At 38.3% G+C, this 22,674-nt stretch overlaps 1 long non-coding RNA gene across 1 annotated transcript; it reads right to left on the bottom strand.

Moving 5' to 3' along the window:
• Positions 1-3,188: 3,188 nt before the first annotated feature.
• Positions 3,189-22,252, bottom strand: LOC121629191. Its single transcript, XR_006008346.1, has 5 exons — positions 22,163-22,252; positions 8,913-8,917; positions 7,148-7,154; positions 6,049-6,052; positions 3,189-3,199 (listed from the first exon to the last, which is right to left on the bottom strand). It is a non-coding gene; the product is annotated as an uncharacterized LOC121629191 (long non-coding RNA).
• Between the last annotated feature and the right edge of the window lie 422 nt (positions 22,253-22,674).

A 22,674-nucleotide genomic window follows, 5' to 3' on the forward strand; every position in this document is an offset into this window, starting at 1 on the left:
ACATGTAGACAAATGTTTAGGAAGCATCAATGCAGAATGCTTTTACATATATGTTTTAAAGTACTTCCTTGTTGGCTTTGTAATATTTACTTAAATTTAAATGGTGTACTGCCACCTACTGCCCGTATGTTAGAATGTGTTTAGTTTCTAATGTCATGCATTTGTGTTGAATAGTTTTGTTCATAACATTATATCCACCTGTGGTCCTTCTCCCTTTAAAAGATGAACTTTCAAATCATGGTCTTATTGAGTTTTTATCAAAGATGTGCAAACATTAAAAATAGCAAAGGGTGTTTAAATTTTTGTCAGAGGAATAATCCAAATAAACTTATGTGTCCACGGTGGGCAGTACAACACAGAAAATCTGAGCCCTGGCATTAACAGCTTTTACATCCCCGTGTTTAAGGAAATATATGTGCATCCATGAATCTTTTCTTTTCTTTATTTTATATCAAACCTCTAAACATGTCAAAGCTTAACGTCTGCCTTGATAAAGTATGGTCAGAACTGCTTTATCTCTACCAGTTTTAAAAACAATAAACAATATAAACTTTAACACCACCCGCATGAACAATGGAGTTTTATTTGAAAGCAGATAGAAGGACTAATAATAACACGCAGGATCAGCACAAATAAAAACCTCCTCGGGGAGCTATCAGATCAATGAGGCAAACCACTCAATCAGATGCTGATTGAAGGAATCGCTGATTCAGCAAGATCTTTTGCTGTTTGGCACATTTGAGAATTTGTCTTTATGAACTTGTCCTCCAGCTATTACAAGTATTTCAAAGAAATACTGATATGTGGTCACATTTCAAGCAAAGACAAGAACACTGGAGTTTGTAGTTTTGTCAGCACATTCAGTAATTCATATATGTGTATGAATATATATATATATATATATATATATATATATATACATACACACACACAATGTGGGATAATCATTGTTTACAGATGAGCAACTGTTAACATGGTACACAGAAATACTAAAACCATTGTAAATGTGTTACTTACCTGTGTGTTTTTATGCAAGGATGTTGACCTTGCTCCTCGTGGATGCTTTTTGCTCAGCTAATAAATAGACTACTGCTAGAGTATTTAATATTCAGATACTGTTCATGTACTCTTAATGGTTAATTGGCCTGCCACTTTTTTTGTCCTGCATTTTTACATTTTTATTAAAGTGTTTGAGGTCACACTTCACACCATTCTGTAATGAGTTCAGGATTAATAGTTTGTTGGTGGGGGAAAATTAAATAAAATATATAACACATCTAATTATAGAAGCAATAGTAATGTGAGTCTGGTTTGTTGAAAGGTAAATATGTGGATGAGGTTATGGATGGATTTAAAGATTCTCTGATTGGATCATCTTGGGTGTCTCAGAATTGAGGTTTCAGGATAGGGGTTCTGTCTGTCTGGATGGGAATGTTTAAATTCGATAAATGACGAGGGATGCAGAGGATAAGGGAAGATGAACTGATGAGTGGAGGGAGGATGGATTACTGGAGAACAGCAGACGTTGGAAGAATGAGGGCTGATGGATCAATGAATTAGTGAGAGAGGTGGAAGGACTAATGGATGAAACAGGATGGGTTCAAGAAATGAACAGTACTAACTGGTTGAACCAGGTATCAGAAGGCTCATCAGGTGATTATTATTGGTGGTTGAGATGTAGCCTTGCTCCTAAACTGGTAAAAGTATTCAAACCAAACTGAAAGGTCTGAAAGTGAAAAAGGTTGTAAAGCACCCCAATTCCCCTATTTAATCATTCCCAGTTATCAGCCTTTGGTCACATTTTAGTACCTAGCAGTAACGTATAATAGAATATAAACTATTTACACAAATATCACTTGGCTTGATCTGTTACCACCTTTTTTACCAGTGGAAAAATTGATATGACACTGTAGGGATTAGCCCTTAATTTATTCCAGTTTAGAGACTTTAGAATTGCTGTTTAATTAACACGTTTGTTAAGGTATAGCTGAATTTTCTGTCAAATTCTCTGGATATTCACAAACAAGAATAGACAGACAGGAGAAGAATAAAACGGTTACACAACATAATACAAGAACAGAAAAGCATCGGCCAGACTCAAAGGAAGTATTATTCAATACCAGTTAGGATGCTCATTGCCAAGGTTGCACAGCAGCAAGGCCAATAGGTTAAAGAGAGTCCTTGATGTTTGTTTATGGAACATGCATTGTTAATCACTTGGTTTGACCTGGTTATTTATTGATTATTGGTGTGTAAGTGTACGTGTTGTCTGTGTAGCAGATCCCTCTGTTTTAGAAAAAAAAAAAATCTCCCAAGGGAAGCTAATACAGATACTTTTACTTTAATCATTAAAGTGACCATCTGACCTTGTATGTTGACCATTTGTAAGAACATAATTAAAAAGAAAAGTAAACAGCATTGTTTTGTTCATATAAAATCTTTTGCCTTGGTGATCAAAAGAGGAATAACTTTACAGCTGGCACTAGCCGCAGTGATGGAGGCACTGAGTGAACTATTAGTCCATGGCTTCAATAAAGACTTGAAAATATACCACATGCATTAAGTGTTGCATTGCTAGCAATTCGTTTTTCTTTTTCTGGTGAAAATTACCTTCTAATTGTATCATTGGAGACTTTTACTTTTTTAACTGGGGGTCCCTGTCCCAGCTGCTCAAATATGAAGAGATGAGTCTACAAGATGGATCACATAGAGCATTGACAGTGTCCAATGTGAATCCAGTAGTTCATACTTCTTTTTAATATCATGAAATCATGTCTTATTTTTATTGTTTTAATGCCTTTCTTAGTTTTTTTTATTTTTTTTTTCCCACCTGAACCCAAAATTTCGTTTATGAAGCAATATTGTTTGGTGTGGTGACACCTGCCTCCCCTTTCAGCCTCAGCATTTAGTCATACTGCGTTTCACATGTGAAATTTACCATCTGATGTGGGTGAAAGCAGGTGTGACAGGAAATGAGAGGGTTGTGAAGCCTGTTATCAGGCATATTACAGTTATTAATCTCTGTCACTAGCTACAGCCAGGAAGTCGCCTGTATCAAGTTCCATGGAGTTGTGACAAGAATATAATTTAAGCAAAGTTTTCTGAATAATATCTAAAACTTCAGATTCTTTTTTAAATTGAGTTCAGTCAGACTGAACACAAGTTCAGACAAACTTTTCCAAGCTGGTCAGAACTGAAACTTTGCACTTCTAGTTTATTTATTTTTACTTGAATTTACTGACTACAAACACACAGTTGCTTTTAAAAAGTTTTAACATATAATACTGATTTTATAAAGGAGGAAAATACCTCTCCAAAAAGGAACTGAAAAGCACAACCATCATAACACAAATCAATCTGATTCCTAAGAATATTATTAGGAAATTATTATGTGTTTACTGAATGATGTTTGATGAAAATTGTCTCAAAATTAGCTCCATCAATGCAGAGCAGGGAAGATCTGAAAACAACTGATTCCATACATAACATGAAAGACGGCACCAAAACTAAAAATACCAACGAGGCATAGGTGAAAATAACAGTCAGTAAGGACAGCAGCATGAATAGCTGGACCGATTACATCCACAGATAAGGGTATGATATGGCGATCTCCAAGTATTTCAGTTTTTCTCATTAGTTTGCTTCATCTGACAAACTGCTTCTAATAAATGATAATCCACACTGGAATATAAAACACAAATCTGCTTATACGAAGTTGGTAAAGAAGTGAGAGTCATTTTTCTTTTTTTGTCAGATTGGACAAAATAGGATTGTAATTCCATTGTGATTTAAAAAATAAAATATATTAAGACATTTTATAAAGACATTGTATAAGCTTAATGTCCAAGAAAATCAAAGTGTACAAACATACTTTAAAGCAACTCACAGAAGTAAACCTAAAATTGTGGGAATATGAGAAAACAGCAGTTCTCCTATAAGTCATTAAATTTGAATGAAAAAAGAAAATAAATTAACATTATCACCCAATCTAATGAAGTGTTCTCAAAAAGCTTTTGAGTATTCAATAGTTTATAAATCAGAATTACACACTGAGGCATCACTCATAGAAATCTTTAGTGGTGAAATAATATTTTAAATGATCCTCTTATTTAAAATTGAGAGCAGAGGTTAGATATACTTCCTTTCATTTTTTATTTTTATTTTCTTCTAATTTTCTATTTACATTGAACAGAAGGATGATTTTATATAATTTGATCTTTTATCTGATGTGGAAAAGACAAGGTTTCCAGTTGCTATGGCAAAACACTCTGATAAGAAGTGATCCACCATGCCTTCAAAACCCAGAGTTTGATGTTAGGTTCATTTAGTAAGACATCAATTTTGCTTTGTAATACAAGCCTATACGCTCTGCCTGTATCTCTAGGTTTGACTTTTATTCTCAAAACACAACTCAGTGACTGGTAAGAACCAAGACCCTGATTATTCTATTTTGTACACTCGTCAGCACTGTTTGTGTTAAATTCTGTTTTTACCGTTTGTGTGATAATGAGACTATTAATCAAGCTGTACAAACTGGCTCACATGTGAGGGAAGCAATTTCTTTTTAATGGACATATTTTTAAAAGCTTCTGGTTCTCTGACAGGCAGGTACATTTAGACTTGAGTTAGACACCAGGGAAATCATACTCTTCTTGGCGCTGGCTGTCAGCCGACCTGGTGAGGAGATAAGCCATATACTGTTGGCAGGGTGATAAAGACACATTTGAAATGCAGATATTTTAACAACATCAGTCACATGCAAAAGCAATCTCACCAAATGTTTGTGCATTGATCTGCTTTGGATTAGTGGGACGGTGTAGGTCCACTGGCATCAGTTTTAACACTCCAACAAAAACATCTGAACTCTGCTCAGTATATTATCTATTTGATTATTTATTTATTTTCACTAAGAAATGGTAAAAAAAATAACTGTATATCAACTGTAACTGTTCTAAAGTTCTGGGACATGTAGGTTTGTTATAAATATATTGTTTGTTATTTGTTATAAATATTCATTAAACTTCTTGGGGGGAAAAAATGCCAGTCAAGGACATCACTTCCATTAGAGTGGAAAGATCTATGTATATGTGTGTGTGTGTGTGTGTGTGTGTGTGTGTGTGTGTGTGTGTGTGTGTGTGTGTGTGTGTGTGTTTGTAGAGAATCACTCATCATGAAGAAAATATGATGGATTCATACATTATTTTTCTATGACTACTACTAATGTGGTCTTTAAAGTCTTTACTGTAATCTTTAAAGCTGATCAATGTACTGCTAATCTACTGTAGTGTACATTTATAGGGTAGGACTTTTACTCCCAATGGACATAGATGCGCTTATTCAGATTTTGATACAGCCTCCATCACTAACAATAAGAACAATAAGATTTAAGAGAGATGAGTAATAGTTCCCTTTGAAAGGCCATGAAAACTAACATTTTGTATCATGTTGGAAATCACTGTTGTACAGTCTAATGACTGTGGAGGCAAGAGATCTCCTGAACCTCTCAGTCCTGCACCACATTGAGATCAGCCTCTCACTGCAGCTGCTTCCCTGTCCTGTCAGGGTGTTATGGAGGGGGTGTTTATTATTGTCCAAAACACCCTGCAGTGTCCTCCTCATCTGCTGCTTCACAACTGTTCTCATAGGGTAAAGCTCCACCCAGCACAGATTTGACCTTTTTCTCCGGAAGTCTACAGTCTTTGTCTGTGGCACTGCTTCCCCAGCAGATAACAGGATAGAAGAGAACAATTGCATTTGCAGTTGTAGTGATATTCTACAGTCATTTAGCACACGCTTTTTATATTTGAGAGTAAGAACAACACAAGCAAGAATTCAAACAAGATGGGACATCAATATTAAGTGGTAGTCAGACTGCTGTGAGTCCTATTGGACCCAGGTACTATCATTTAGTGCTAAATATATACATATATATATATACTGTTTTTGTGATTTTGTTTAAAAACAAGATCACGATTTCATCACATAATATCTTCTTGGGCATAAGTGCATGCAGTTTATTCAGTACTTAGTTGAGCCAAAGAGGTGGACAAATCTTTCCATCTCACTCTGAGTAGAAGAGTTAAGCTAAGTGCGGAAATGCTCCTTAAACAACTGAGTCTTTAGCTTGCTTTTAAAAGTGGAAAAAGGTTTTTGCGGATTGGACGGAGTTTGGTAGATCATTCCATCACCGGGGGACAACAGAGGAAAAGAGTCTAGCTACTGATTTTGCGCTACATTGTGGTGGGGGCACTAGGTGTCTTTCACTGGCAGAGCGTAACTGTCAAGAGGGTTGGCTGAAGACCAGACGTGCTGCTGCATTCTGGCTCATCTGCAGAGGTTTAACTGAGCATGCAGGCAGGCCAGTCAGTAAGGAGTTGCAGTAGTCAATGCATGAAATGACCAGAGCCATGCAGAGTTATCAGCAAGGCATGCTGATATTCGCATTGAGACAGTTCTGTCGTCAGGTGGGAAAGATAGGAAAAGCTGAGTGTCATCTGCATAGCAGTAGTAGGAGAAACCATGAGAGCTAATGACTGCACCGAGTGAGGAGGTGTATAGTGAAAAGAGAAGAGGACCAATCACCGAGCCCTGAGGCCCCCTCTTTTATACGTGATTTTCCTCAAAATAACCCCCTCTATCTTCTTTGCCCTGAGCAGTACACAGTGGGTGTGCCCCATGTCATGACCTCAGCTGGTTGTAGAGAGAACGTGCTAATGACAGAGCCCCACACTGGCAATGTAAACAATAACCTGAAACCAAGACAGAAACTCAAGCAGTAAACTCACCTAACTGACTATACCAACCCTGATTAAAATCATAGCATCTGCAGCATGTCACTGCAGACATTGAAGGACCTGAGCCATCTGAGGAAGGAAAGGTGACTGTTTTTTTCTCTGTGCTGTGTCTGTCTTGGAAGACCACTCTAGCTTCTGATCTAGAACTATCCCCAGTTATCTGTAGTTCTTCACAGTCTTTATTTCCTCGCCATTAATACAGACTGCTGACTAGGTGTTTTAGATCTCCTGAAATCCACCACCAGCTCCTTATTCTTGGTGCTGTTCAGGAGAACACAGTTCTTTTTACAGTCTGAGAAGGCCTCCACAAGGTCCCTGTACTCCCCCTCCTGACCACCGCTCACACATGCCACAACAGCGCTATCATCTGAATACTTCTGTATGTGGCAGGACTCTGAGTTGTACCCAAAGTCTGATGTGTAGAGAGTGAAAAGAAGCTAAAGGAGCTAAAGTAGTCCCCTGTAGAGCCCCAGTGCTGCATTCCAGTGTCCCAGAAACACATCTCCCCACCCTGACGTACTGAGGTCTGGATGTTAGATAGTCCATAATCCAATATGTCAAGGATGGGGCCACCCCCATACTCATAAGTTTGTTTCAGTATGGGAGGCCTCATGGTGTTAAAAGCACTGGAGAAGAACATGGTCCTTATATAAGAACCATGGATGTGAGTGCCTGGTGCAGTATGTAAAGAGCGGCGTCTTCAACTCCCAAATGTTCCAGGTAGGCAAACTGAAGGGGGTCTAAATCCTTAGCACCCTAGAGGTGTCTTCATTATGTGAAATGCCAAAGCCAGCGGTCTATAATCCATTTAGCTCCACCGGTTGGCCAGTTTCAGGCATTGGTATGAGACAGGAGGTCTTCCATAGCACCGGGACCTTTTCCATCTGAACTGCTAGTTGTCCTGCACAGTTCTTTAGCAGACTTAAACAAAGTCCATCTGGACCAACAGCAGAGTTGGTGAGGGGGGGCAGGGCAGTCACAGTGGTGGAGGGAGCAGCTAAAGACCTGGAGAGAGGAACCAGGACTCTGACAGACTAATCAAACTGCACTCTCTGCATAGCCATCGGCTCCTCACAGGCATCTCTAGTTCATCACATTTGTTTGGTAGCAATTGACATTACCCATAAGAACAGAGGGCAAAAAAGGCTTGTACCTCCACTTCTTATTGTTCATCTATGCCTTTATTTTAGCTCTGCATCCATGGTACATTTCCTCACTTCAGTTTGAATTGGATATTTTAGACCATGTCCCGTCCTCAACAGTTCCAACAGTTTCTCTTTAGTGTATTCTAGAGCACAAAACACACAGGGAACTCCACAAAAAAACATACAAAACAGTAGTTTGGACAAAAAAAGTTTAAAAAGGTTGTTTTTTTGTAATTGTAGTTTTTTTGGAGTTCTGTAAACTCCAAAAAAGAAATGAAAGAGCACATGACCTATTCGGACTTGCTGCCTCTAGATCAGCACTTCAAGGACGATGCTACAGGACACAATGCTGTAAGAAACAAACAAAAAATAATACTTATACAAAACATGCCTCAACAGAAGCTGAAAATGAACATGATTACTCATTTAGAGACCTTTTTTTTTTATTAAAGAACAGGGTGTTTAAAAAGGGTAGAAGAACTGTAAATAAAGCTTGAAAGCACAAACTGGTGAGTCAGTATCTTAGAGCGCCAACTATATTGACTTTGTAATAAGGAACTGGGGCCAGCTTTACAGGTCTATGCTGACGTATAAGTCAACCTTGAATCTAAGTTGAGCTCCAACACAACAAAGCTCCAAAATTATATAAATAAATAGCTGCTTAAATCTCTCCTATAGGAAATGGTTGTATTATCTCTCCCTTAAAAGCTTTACCTCCAGGCGAGGCTTTTAAAAGATGGACTCTGTCCCCTTGCTTGTGCTTTGGTTTTGGGATATAAATAGTTCATCAATTTGACAGGCTCACCGTGTCAGTTACTGTAGGAGCAGATGTCTTACTTTCTAATGCAGAGAGAAGACGACAGAGTCAGCTGAGGACAGTTCATGCTGAAGTTCTGACAGTTCAATAAGTTCAACTTATTCTAAGACAATCTGAAAAAAAATCTCTGTCCTTATGCTTTACTTGTGAAAAGACTGAACCTTTTTGTTCCGAAATATGGCTTTTAAGTTCCACATGCTCATTATTTCCAAAAAGAGCTGCATAATGTGACAGATGAAACTCCTGCCCCTTCTGATGTGTTTCTCTCTCCCTTTGCTACCTCTAATGTCACACCTCATTGGTTACCCATGGCAACCATGATCACTGGTATGAAAATACTGAGGCATATTGATTTACTCAGCTCAATCAGTCTCATTTGTGCACCATATAATAGGCAGCTATGTTCTTCCAGGGTTATAACATTTCTGATTAAGAGGAGAATCAATATGTTAACAGTCACATTCATTATTATCACTAATGGCGTTTTCAGAACACAGAAGAGGTCACTATGTCAGGCAATCCACACCTGACACCCTGAAACTTTTATACAGTGTTGGATACAGTCATGAATATGAAATTAGCTGGCACTCTATTGATTAGGAGCAATTTCTGCTCAGCCCTGAGCTGAATTTGACATTTAACTTCATTAAAACATTTCATTTTATTAGGTCTTGTAGTAAATTACTGTAGTTTTTAACGTCTTAGGCTGAAGCTGTCATTATGAGGCGCGTGCATGAATAGGCAGTATTCATCTTTTGCTCCCTGGAGCGGCTCTTGCAACATCAGCAGGATGTTTCAGTGGTTGAGAACCAGTGATGTGCAGACATGCCACAGCTCTGGCTTCAGAAAGCCCCCAAACTTCACCTTAATCAACAGTGCTTAAAATCAGGGTGGTTTTAATGACTAATCTGTGATGAACGTGATATGGTTAAATTCTGCATATTTTTACCCTGAGGTAACAAAGTATTTTTCACCCTGTCATCTTTCCAAAAATATGTAAGGTTCAGCACATTAGGATGGTTGAAATGCTGCACCCTGGGTGGAGGACATGAAGTGAGAAAGAAAGCTTAACTTTTTTTTTTTTGTACAAAGTATGTTGCAGGTATAATGAAATAAAAATATTAACTATAACTTGCCAAGTCTTAAATTTAAATATCATTTGGAGCCATTTATTTGTATATTAAACATATCTACTAAGCTAAGTTGCAGAAGGTGCATGTGTGTGTCTGTGTGTGTAAATGAATGAATGAATGAATTTATTGTCATTGCACAACAATTACATCAATAATCATTGGCAGTGAAATTCTTAAATACCAGGCTCTCCTAACAATGCTAAAAAGAATATAAACCACAATAAAAATAGTTGAACACAAAAGCAAAAATAGTGACCGCATCTGTGTATGTGCTGAAGCAGTCGCGCAGAGACGAGTCTGATTGGACGGTTCACTGCTGAGTGGTCTCTGTCACTGGTCTGTGACACTTCAATTTCTGTCTATAGGAAGGCAGGAGCAGAACTGAGACGTGGTCAGATTCCCCAAAAGGAGAGCGAGGAAGGGCCTTATATGTGTTTGCGTAAAGGGTATAAACATGATGGAGTGTGTTCTTGCCACGCGTAGAACAGTTGATGTGTTGGTGGTATCTCGGCGGGACTTTCCTCAGGTTGGTGCTGTTAAAATCCCCGGCTACAATAAACGCAACAACCGATGACAACCGATGTGAACTCACGTGGAAGATAATAAAGCCGGCATCTGATCATGAGGTGCTCCAGGTCCGGAGTACATCCCGTAGAAATAATTCCCACATCTGAGCACCACTTGTTGTTCACCATGAAACAGACACCACCTCCCTTGCTCTTTCCTGAATGTATAGTCCAGTCCAGCTGATAAACGGAGAGTCCCTCAGGAACAATGGCATAGTCCGGGATCGAGGGGTCGAGCCAAGTTTCCGTTGAAGCAAAAACGTTACAGATGTTAATTTCACATTAAAACACCATCCTGCTCAAAAGTTCATCCAGCTTGTTGCCCAATGACTGAACATTTGCCAGACAAATACTCAGTAGAGGAGGCCGATTCCCCCGTTTCCTCAACCGGACCAGGACTCCAGCTCGTGACCCTCTTTTTCTCAGCCACCTCCACCGTTTCGGTACAACAACAGGTAGGCACCGCCATGGAGATTCCCCATTGTAAGCTAGTGGCAGTGGTGGTGGTGATAAGAAAGTTTTTTTCCACCACCGACCTGATGCACAGTAATTTATCTCTATCATGCTATATGATAGGGCTCACTTTACCAGGTTGCATAACTAAGAAAAAAAAATAAGAAGAATAAATAAGGAATAAATAACGTTAGGGGAGAGAGCTTGAGATGGAGCAGCCATCCTCTGCGCCATCTTCAGCGTTGTCAGTGAGACTGTAGTTTTTCATTTTTTTTTTCACTTTTGTTATATTTTGATGTGAAGGCTTTCAAATCTTGTATTAGATATAGATGATTTATTATTATGACAGCACTTTGTTTCCATGTGCATGAAAGATGCTATAGAAATAAAATTTGATTTGATTTATATATATATATATATATATATATATATGTGTGTGTGTGTGTGTGTGTGTGAAGTTGATGCATAAGCGTAGCTGGTGTCTTCTCAGGCCAGTGGAGTTAACCACTCTGAGCCTCTGAGATGTTTAGTGGGTTTTTTTAGCTTCGGTGTCTGCAGAGAATATGTAAATATGCACACAAATGGCACTCTGCTGTTCATTTCATTAGGTTTAATGGAATATAGTCACCACAACCAATTACAACTTACATATGAAGTTGGACCATCACCTTTTTATGTAAAGTATAATATATACAAAAACAGAAAGTGCAGAATATGTAAACAAGTAAAATGAATGTCAGAGCAACCACTGGACCACATTAGGCTTCACATGGATATCTAATGAAGTGTTCAGTTTACTCTGAATCTCTTTTAGCTTCTGCTGCCAGACTTTGTCACTGACCTCTTGCACTTTGTATAAGACGAAACACATTTTACATATAGAATATGTCCTTTGGGCTCCATTTACATAACAATCACTTCTGAGGTAGAGCAGACTCTTTAAAGACATTTTAAAAATTAAAGCTAACAGTCAAGCTTTTAGCAGAAACAGTGGTGGAAATGTCTTATTCAAACCAAAACTGAAAAAAGGGAGAGTACACACAGAGAGGATGGAGTGTCACCATGATGAGACTATCCATTAATGTCTGTTCGTGTTTCAGCTTGTCTGAAGCAGAAATCCAAGGTCAGCAGACCACTGTGCTGGCCCTTTCTTTAGTCCTTAAACTCTGCAAGATTTTACTTTTCAGATGCTGACTTGCTTGTTATGCAATCACTTCAATTCTGATTTCCCTGGGCAAGAAGTACTGTTTATATGAGATAAGATAGGGACACATGTGCTTTGAGATAAGTGGCTCATCAGTTACACAACATGAATCATATCACAACTCTCTTCAGATATTACAAGAAAAAAAAAAAAGATGCTGCTGTAGACACGCGGATGATGGTGTTCCCATGACTATAAAATAGGTCAGGGAACTGTTCATCAAGAGTAAGTAATTATCTCATCACAGGCTGATTATTGAACATCGTATTTGTAGCTTGGCAGTCATGGGGTTCATTAGCAGCTCATCTGAGTCTGTCTTTGAATACTAAAAACAACTTCACATGTTTTGAGTGTGGGATCTACATCAAAGAGGCTACTGAGTACAACCAAATTCCATAAAAAGTTAAATTGCTGTGAAAAATGGACATTAAAATCAAATTCAGTGACTGACATTTATAACAAACCAATGTGTTATTCACAAATAGAACATATGTGATGGCGCCACCACCACTTTTTTTTTAGTTGTTTTGCAGGTGTTGTAAGATAATTAGTGGCATGAGCTACACCTGCCGCAGTGTGCTCTACCCATTTTTAGATCCTCACCAGCCTGCAGTCAGTGTGATCTACATATGTGTAGCTGCTCCTCTTTTATCAACTGTCATCTAACATTTAGAGCTTAAAGAGATGTTGTAGGAAGTAATGTCCTATTCTGGACTGATTTGAGATTGTAGCTGCTATGTGGTCCTGGGTCATGGCCTTATTTTGTATATCATATTTTTAAATGTTTTTTTTTTTTGGTGCGAGGTCGGGACTACAGACCAAGCATCTTGACTCTTCAACTATGAAGCCATAATGTTTTCACAGATGGAGTATGTAGTTTAGCATTGTCTTGCTGAAATATACAAGCCCTTCCCTGAAAGAGACATTACATGGGTTTCTCCAAAACCTATACAAATCTTTCAGCATCAATGGAACCTGTCCAAATGATTGGTAGCAAGCTCCGTAGACACTAATGCACCACTCTACTATGACAGATGTAGGTATTTTCACGAGAGCTGAAATAAAACATGTAGAACTTTACCCAGACAGCCTACAAAATGGTGTCTTTAAATTAAACATTTTGTCAGACTGTTTTAGCTCAAACCAAGATGTTTTTGTCCCCCTAATAAAGTTGCTTTTGCTCCTAACTCACAATTCCTTTTTGATTCTTTTATAACGGTGTCTCTCTCCTATAGCCTAACCAGGTAGTTTTATTTTCTAACACTTACTAATAAGCAATATGCTTCACCCTAACCAAGAATATTTGACTTTGCATCTTGATAAAATTGTTTTACTTCTAATCTTAAACCTAACTAATGCAGATGAAGTGTCAAAATTTGGTGTCAAAGTTCAAAGGTACAGACTTGATGATTGTTGAAGATGATTGTTGTGCCAAGGTCAGAAATTACATTCCCTTTCGACAGCTTCAGGACACTATTTGCAGCCTTTTTAGACCTGACAAAAATCATCGCTATGCATTTTTCACTCCACATTAACAAATCACTATGGTCTATGGCACAAAGAGGAAAAAACAGTAAAGGCCTCCCATTGATTGGACTACAAACAGTTGTCTGTGCTATCACTGTCGCACATTCAATAACAATAGGGCATTTTAGAAGTGATCTCAAGGTCACCAGGATGGCTTTGTGTGAAGTTCAAAGTCTGTCTCATGCTACTTTGATTTGGTGTGAGGTTACAACCTGGGATCTATATGAATCAGATTGGCTCTCATTGCTAATCTGATCAGTGCTATCTGAAATATTTAAAAGCATGTTCAAAGGGTCTGTGCAACTTTGTTCTCTGAATCCTCACTGAAAGTGCCCTTTCAGGGGAGGGGAAATGCACACATACGCCCACCATGTCCTCCAAGCATTTGTGTGTCAGCAGCAAGACTGAAAATTCAGATTAGTTTTTTTTTTATTAACTGATTTTAAATGTTGAGTTGAAGAGTTTATTTTATTTCATTTATATTAAAAGTCAATGTCATCAATTCAATTGGCTGATGTAAACTAATATGTCATATTTTTATGTATTTTATTATTATTATTATTTTTAAATGAATCTTTATTTAACCAGGGAGGCCAACTGGGGACCAATTCTAATTTACAATGATGACCTGGGCCAGAAACAACAGTAAAACATACAGTGGTACACATATATAGCAAGGACATAAGTTTGAATACAATGTACACATTTCCTAAAAATAAATATTAAAAGTACAATAAAACAATTAATCCAAGAAGCATTTATTAGCAGGAGCAGTGGTCGCAGACTATTCTTTGCTGCAAGTTTGTAAAAGAGGAAATTGGATTTAACAAGTTAAGTTTTAGATTCTGTTATGACTGGTTTCATTCATTAGATGCTGTAAACTGGAGAAATGGCCAAAGGATGCAAAGAGCTGAGGTAACCTCGGCTTTACCAAGCTGGTTTTATAAATAAACTGATACCAACATCAGTTTACATGAATTAATTGTTGATTAATGAGACAATACAGATTTAGTGATGGGTGTAGAAAGGAGCACTTGTAACAAAGTGGATGGAGGCTTGTTAGGTGACATGCAGTTTATGGAGAAGAAGATTATAAATACCCTTACACAATAGATATTCATCCCTCCAAGGGTGAATGCAACTCATTTTTGTCCATCTTTTGCATATCCCTTGTGCGTCATGTTATAAAGAAGTAAAATAAAACCTTACTACCAAACACAGCATAATTCTTGTTTCAGGATCTTGATCTCTGTTGGACAAAGGATATACACAAGGTCATCTTTTTGTTGTTGATACCAAAGCAAGATGGTCGTGGTTGCTAGTTCGTGCACTCTAAATAGCATTAATTTTAGTGCTTTGGCTTTTGTTACTTGCGAATACAATTTTTTATTTATTCATTTAAAGGCCAAGCAAGAGATGAGAAAAGACTAAAAATTTGATTAACCTTTAATTGCTGGAAGGAGGTCAGAGAAGAAACAGTATGCAAGATGGATGCTGATTTAGCAGTATAAGTATACGCAGTACATGAGCTGTGTCTGATAGAATCGACTGCCTACAGTAATAACAGTACAGTACAATAATAAGTTTTTGACAGCAACTATAGTTTTGACTGAGATACTGTAAAAATATAAATATATATGTGCGTGCACGTGGCATGCGAAGTCATTCTTCACACCCAGAAATAAAGCTCCCCTGAATACCCCTGTATATTTTGAGCATGGCATATACTGTTAAACAATAAATGATACACATTTTCAGTACTAAAATCTTATATTTTTATAGTCCACATGCTGTGACAAAACTTAAACAAAAAATAAATAATAAAAAAAAAGTTATTTAAAGTTACATTTAAGGGAATTTTATTTCATTAAATCTTGTTGCTATACCTGCTGGTAAATTACAGTGTTTCTAACATTGTTCATCATTTGAAATTGAACTATGGTTTAACTATACCGTTCATTCTCTCAGTATTAGAAAAGAACTGCTTAACAAGATAAACAATCAAACTAAAACCAAAAATTGTAATATTTTCTGTTAATTTGTACTAACGTGATAACTGATTAAACAAATAGAAACTGACTGCTCCTGATGGGTAATTTACTGTATAAATGATGAATACATCCTGTAAGGAATAAACATTTGAACACTCAGGATCCAGACCAGGTTGGTCCACCAGTCATGCTCACTGGTTTGGAAATTGGCCAAGAATAGGTGCAACCTTAAAAAATAGAAATTAAAAAGTGAGAGTGAACTCTGAGAAGAAAATGATGTCGTAATTACCACATTCATTTATAATCCATTTTACACGTGGTGTGTGTTGACACAGACATGCTCAGGCTCTGTACACAATTTCCACCAATGTCTGTGAAATGAAAAGTGACGATATATATGTGGTTTATTGGTAATATTTGTCATGCCTAAAGAATTATACTTTACATTTGATTTATGTTATCCCTTTGACATATGGAAATTAATTAAAATCAGTTATAATTGCTACATATGCATTATATGGGTGAACAAACATCCTCTTAGAACTGACATGTTCTCTTTTTGAAAGCAAAAATATGCATCAAGCTCCCCTTGGTCGCTTATTATTGTAACTCTTACAGTTAGTCTCATGTCTCAAGAACATTAGGGGAGGGAGGGAGAGGAGGCGAGCATCTAGTAAAGTGTTGTGGAGCAAGATTGGATGAATAACCTTCTCACAATGAGCACCAATGACTGCTCTCAGCACATGTTTCTCCACTGGCGTGCATAGATAGAGCCTTGATGGTGTTCAAGCACTTGCCCTTGCCATCGGGGCTGAAAAAGTGCGCTTTTCATTAGAATTTATTTTTTATATACTGTATGTGGCCCACAATGTCGACACAATCACACACCCCTTACACATACGTGCACACGCGTGTACAACCTTTTCGTTCCCGTAGTTTTTTCTTGGCAACGTGATCATGCAAAGTGGGCGCCATCGATGCTCATTGTAAGCATGTGCATTGTACATTGCAACAGCTGGACCATCTGCGAAGGTACCTCCCACCGCTTCACCTGCCTCTACTCAGGTAATGCTGAACTATTTCGAGTGCACCTTTTGCTCCTAAACTAAGCCTGATAGCAAACTGTTCGTCCCTGTTGTAAAGGAGCCTGTCTGTTTCATTACAGCCTGAATGGCTGAGTCTAAATTAGCTGCTCAACAAGCTTGGCACTAGCCATAATCAGTAGTACCTTGCCAAATGTTAGGCTAAGTGGTCACTACAAACGCGGGTATGATTGGCTTTTTCTTCCGTGAAGTTTTCACGGCGTATTCATAAACCACATCACACAGCGTTCTCCAGTTGTCCATCTCTTTTGTCACAGATTGTAATAATTTGAAATATCTTTTTGTCTTTATTCCAAGCAGCATTATTCTAAGCAGTCTATAACACTGTTGGCCTCGGCTTTTATAAATTGCAGCATGCCTAGAAAAGAGAGATTAGGAAAACAGAAGTTAAAGGAGCTACACCAGGCATCTCAGGGAAGCAGCTCTCTGCTGGCCTGGATAAAGTCATCAAGCAGCAAGGAGGATGAGGAAGAAGATGAAGGAGAAAGGCCAGAGCCAAGACCAGAGTCATGTTAACTGTTAAAGGCCTTTTAATAATAAATAAATAATAATTTCTTACATTTATATAGTGATTTCTAGACACTCAAAGCGCTTTACAATGACTGGGCACCTCAGGTTTTCAAAAATGAACTCTTCCACAAATTTTATTAAACCATGTAAAAGTGTCCACATGTGGTTTGGCAGCCAAATGTGGTACAAGCTATATTAGCCCGGTACATTATTTTGTAGCCCCACAAATATAAGTTGTTTCCACGTTAGGCCTTACAGAATTCACAGTTATCTTGTATTTACCATTGTAGGCTAATAATGAAATGTTGACCATCATAAATACCCAATTAGAATTTGTCTGCAGAACACAGCTAGTGGTAAGGCATTGAAATCAGACTATGGCGGTTGCAGACTGGTGTTAGTCTTAGTGGTGTAATGCATTGACTCTTGTCACTAAGCATCACTCTATTCTCTCTACTGTTCCACAGTAGACCATCTACCAGCATGGAAGATGAGGAAGATAGGGAGAGCAGTGTCAGATCAGTACCAGGTTCATGCACAGTAACATATTTCAATAAATTTGCAAGTACATAAAAAGCCTGTAATTTTTTTTTTTTTTTCACACTATCATTAAACATAGATGACGGTTCCACGTGCTCTGCAAAGTGCCCTTTTTTTAAAAACTGAGCACCTGCCCCTCAAAATGTCTGTGCATGCCACTGTGTTTCTCAGTTAACAACAGCACCACATTCCTAGTGAGGTGTACTCTTTCTCAAACTCAAATCTGGGCACACTAGTAACATTTTAAACATCTGCTCATTTAGTGCTGATGAAAAAGTCCTGATTTCTGGCAGCTATCACTAACTGACAGCTACATGCTAAACAATGTGACTCAGTAGTCATTGAAAAATGTTGAGCTTTACTGTTATAAGCATGAAAGGAGATTTAACTTTATGAGGTGACCATTTATTATATTAAACTGTACTAAAAGAAGAGAGAATTTAAATGCCATCTGTATCACATTTGATACATATAGTTTTTGAGAACTTTTGCATCATTTTATGGTAAAATTTAGGCTCAAAACCCTGTTGTACACAATCTGACAATTGTTGTATTGCAGCAAGAAGACATCTAACACTTGCAGGATACTGGGCCTTGAGGACCAGGGTTGGGGACCACTGCTCTAGAAGTCTGTTTCTAAAGGGTCAGAGACAAACTACTGTCCTCAAACTAAAGGCTACCGGAGGTTGCAATGGCAGGACCTGTATCTCTGGAGGGTGTAGGCCACGACTGCAGGAGCTGGGATCCCTCTGGCAAGTCAGCAGCACTGCCAAAAGACAGGCCCTGGTGTTAAAGGAGTGTCCCCCTTGTCCACCGAAACCAGAGGCAGATGAGCATCCTAAACCGATCCCTGCTCAGAGACAGGAGCCTCAGAAGGCTAAGGAGGAGTGTCCCAACCCGAGAGTCCCTCGGAGACAGGAGCCTCAGGAGGCGAAGGAGTTGCATCCCAACCCGAGAGTCCCTCAGAGACAGGAAACTCAAGAGGCAGCATGGACCAGGGTGATGGTTTTGGACGTCGAAGTGCTGGACGGAATTTGGGCTCTGGTGAGGGACGCTGTATAGCTGGGCAGGACCTGGGCGCTGTCGTGGGACACTGCGGAGCTGGAGGCTACACTGGAGACATTGGCAGTGGAGCTGATTGTAGGATTTCAGTCAGCGTTTTGAGGACTGCAGCCACAATCTGTACATCGGCTGCACCGGGAAAGCTGAGACACTTGGAGGTGAGGACCCAAAATGCAGAACTCAGAGGCAGGAGGCAGATGGAATGCAGGAACAACTCAGGAAAATACCGGAACCATATGACAGGGGAAAAAAATAAATAAATAAAAAGAACATACAACAGGAAATAAACCACAAGGATCTGGTAAAGGAAAATGAAAAGCAAAGGGTATAAATACACTGAGGGACTAATCAGGAACAGGTGAAGTGCATGAGTTAATCAGACCAGGTGAACTAATGAGCAGAAAACAGTAAGCAACACAGAACACACCAAGGAAAGAACTGTAATGTACTATTGTAATTTTGAGGTAAGCTGGGGCTGCACTTGTTTGTAATTTTGTTGCATTTGATGCAATGACAAATAAAATTATGTTTTACAAAAGTGAAAACAGGAAACAGAACTACACATGACAAAACAACAAGAATATAAACCAATTATCCAGGTTATCCATCTAGTTTCAGTACAAGTAACAAATCATTCACTCTGCTTAAAGGCAATCCCATCTATGCAGTTTCATTAACTCCACAGCATATTTTTCCTGTCTATCTCTATTTTACTTGAGTATGTGTGTCTCTACAGTTGTTGTAAAAGGTTCCCTTTATATTTTCTTGACAGCACTTAAGATGCGGCCTTTAGGATGTTTTCACTTGAAAATAATGGATTTTTTTACATCTCATTTCAGGATGAAAAGACCCATCAGCCTCCCTTAAAAATGTCAGCAAGGTTTTGAGCAAAAAATACAAGCATATTTGACATGGACAAAATTCAATAGTGTCTCAAAGGGGACATTTTAGGTTAATTACAGTTAAATGTGCTAATTATATAGACCTTGCCATTGGCTTTTCAATTTTAACATGTATATGCAGCCACATTATTCATTATTTCCTCAGTACTTTTCATGAACTGCTGCATGCGCTGCTGTTTTGGGTCTTGCTTGTATTACACATTAATGGATTCAGCTCCTCAAGGAGCAATTGGGCTGAAATTTCAAGCAGACGCATCTGTAAGTCAAGAAAATGAGTTCATGCTTGTCTTTTAAAGAGCATTCACTGCATGAGAAATTACATTTATACAAATCAATATAGAGGGGCACAGGATCTGCAGCTGAGATGAAATTATTTCATAATCACTCTTCATAAACATTACTTTATCAGGGTTGGGATGATCTCTTGACCCAGACTCAAACAATTTTCTGTTAACATAATGATGAGATTTTATTAATGTGTTTGTATAACTCCACCCACTGCCAAATATGAAAAATGCCAGAAACTGCAAAGGTTGAGGTGGGAGGTGTGGGTGAGTCGGGATACACGAGCAAAAATGATTAACAGACAGCAGTTCAGCCGCCACTAGATAGACTGAAAACGAGATTCACAAAGCACCTACACCACAGAGCGGCCTCTGAGATGGAAGATTTTTCCCCTCCTAAATTTCCTCCGCTACACAAGAATAAGGTGCATTCCCTCATCCTGGGTGGCCTTGATTGGACCGCTAGCCATCATGGCGGAGGTGATCGAGCATTCCAGCTGAATATACCTTGAGTACTGCACCGTTTTGCTTCCACATCAGGTTTTGTCTGTCTACAGAGGTTCACGTGGCTTAATCTTTTTGCATCCCTAGACCATAGACTATAAACCCAATATTTTTTTATTTCTCTTGTTTCTCTTATATGGCATTGGCTGATATACATATTAATACAATAAGTGTCCTTTTACCACACATATATTTAAGTTTATTTGCTGCAGGCAAAGCTTTTTATCATACAATTAGCTAAACTTTTGTAAGTGCTTTATATGGAATACATTTGTTTAGTTTTTTTAAACCCTGTAAGTTAATCTTATATTAGCTTGTTGCACAAATACAAACTAGTTAATGAACATAATCATTTGACACAGTATGACAATCATTTTTTGCGTTGATATGTATGAATACATGTGATAATACTAAATCTAACCTTTATTTATTTATTTATTTTTATCAGTCTCTTCAAGTTGACTGAATACAGGCAGTTTACCCTTTGGGCCAGGGGGCATTTGGGGAAGAAGAACATGATCCTTTTTCCAGCCTGTGTTGTCCACTCCATCAGGGCTGTTTTCCCCTCCCCGGAATATCATGGATTTGAGTATGATTATGATGATTTGTAAATATTGCGTGCAAGTGTTCCCAATTCAAATTTTTTTGTTTAGATCTATAATTTTACGATTGTTCACATTATATGTGAAACGTGACTGCTCTCAGACTCCAGTGTAATGTGAATAGTCTACAGCCCTGAAGTTACCCACATGCACAGAAGAAGCTGTGGCGTCACACGCAGCATGCTGTGTTTATGGAAGTAATATTTGCTCTTGCTGTAATGCATCTCCTCCATCAAAAATGTGTGGCTTTTATGGCCACTGTGATGGTGTAAAAGCTAGACAAAATGTACCATTACTGTTCTGCCTTGGATGGGATTGAAAAACATCAGAAATGTTATCTCTATAGTTGTATAGCTTTTTCTATAAACTACTTTTTTTCCTACTTTATAGCCATGCAAAGTACATAGGTTTTGTTCAGCCTTTTAAGTTTCTCATTTACAGCATTTTTTCCATCCATCCATCCATCCATCCATCTCTTTGTATGTCTATTCCTTTCTCCCTTTGTGCACTTTAAGTTTCATTATTAAATGGAAGAAAGTAAGCAGGTAGATTGATGAGTGCATGATAACCTATGTGTACACACTGAGAGAAATCTGAGATCTAAAGGCTGGTACACACAAAAGGATTTTTTAAATTTGAAGAGATTTTTTATTGTTAGAGACCCCACACACGAAGAAAATAAATAAATAAAAATCCGGCATTTAACAGTTTTGATTGTACTGTGTGTGGTGTGGTCCAATGATATTATAACAGAACAACACACACATGACGATGCTGTCCCGCAGCCGATCTAGAATCTAGTCCTCAGAACCAGAAATCTTGCATGATCGGATGGGATCTATCAAATACAAAGAAGAAACACTGCAACAACTGGAAAAACGGAGAAGAATCATGGCAACAACCGGAAAACACAACACCCAGCATGGCAAAGTACGTACATAATGAAGTAGTGATGGTGTTGCAACTATTGTTAACAGAAAAATCCAGAAATGAAAAATAGGTAACACACTGAAGAGAACATAAACATGGACTTTAAATCCTTCCTTGCTCCCTAGTCAGCTCACTCTCTGATTGGCTACATTCTGTTCCAAGTCACAATTCACAGAGTCACAACTCAGGAGTCGTCGGCTTTCCCTACATACATGAAGACCTTTGGTCATAAATATTGAACAAATTTAATCATTGTTTTGTCAGTCACGATCTGTTTGGAAGCCGATTGTCGGGACAAATTTCCTCTTAACAGACCTCGGGATAATCGTATAGGAAAATCTTATAAGACTTAAGATAGTTGGGCATTTGCCATCCTTGGTCAGGAAGGGGCAAAATCAAGATAAAAACAGCCTGATTATCTTCATGTGTGTGCCCAGCTTAAAGGTAAAGCCACAACTTGTCAGATACCGTTAGTCTCAGGATTAAATTGGAAGGATAGTGAAGATATATAATTTTGTAGTGGAAATGCTTTGCTGAAGATTCCTTAGTTTAGAGAAGGCATTTTATCAAAATGTTAATCACACTGTCCCTACAAATCTCCAGGGAA

This window comes from Melanotaenia boesemani, chromosome 18 (assembly GCF_017639745.1).
Source record: "Melanotaenia boesemani isolate fMelBoe1 chromosome 18, fMelBoe1.pri, whole genome shotgun sequence".
Lineage (NCBI taxonomy): Eukaryota > Metazoa > Chordata > Actinopteri > Atheriniformes > Melanotaeniidae > Melanotaenia > Melanotaenia boesemani.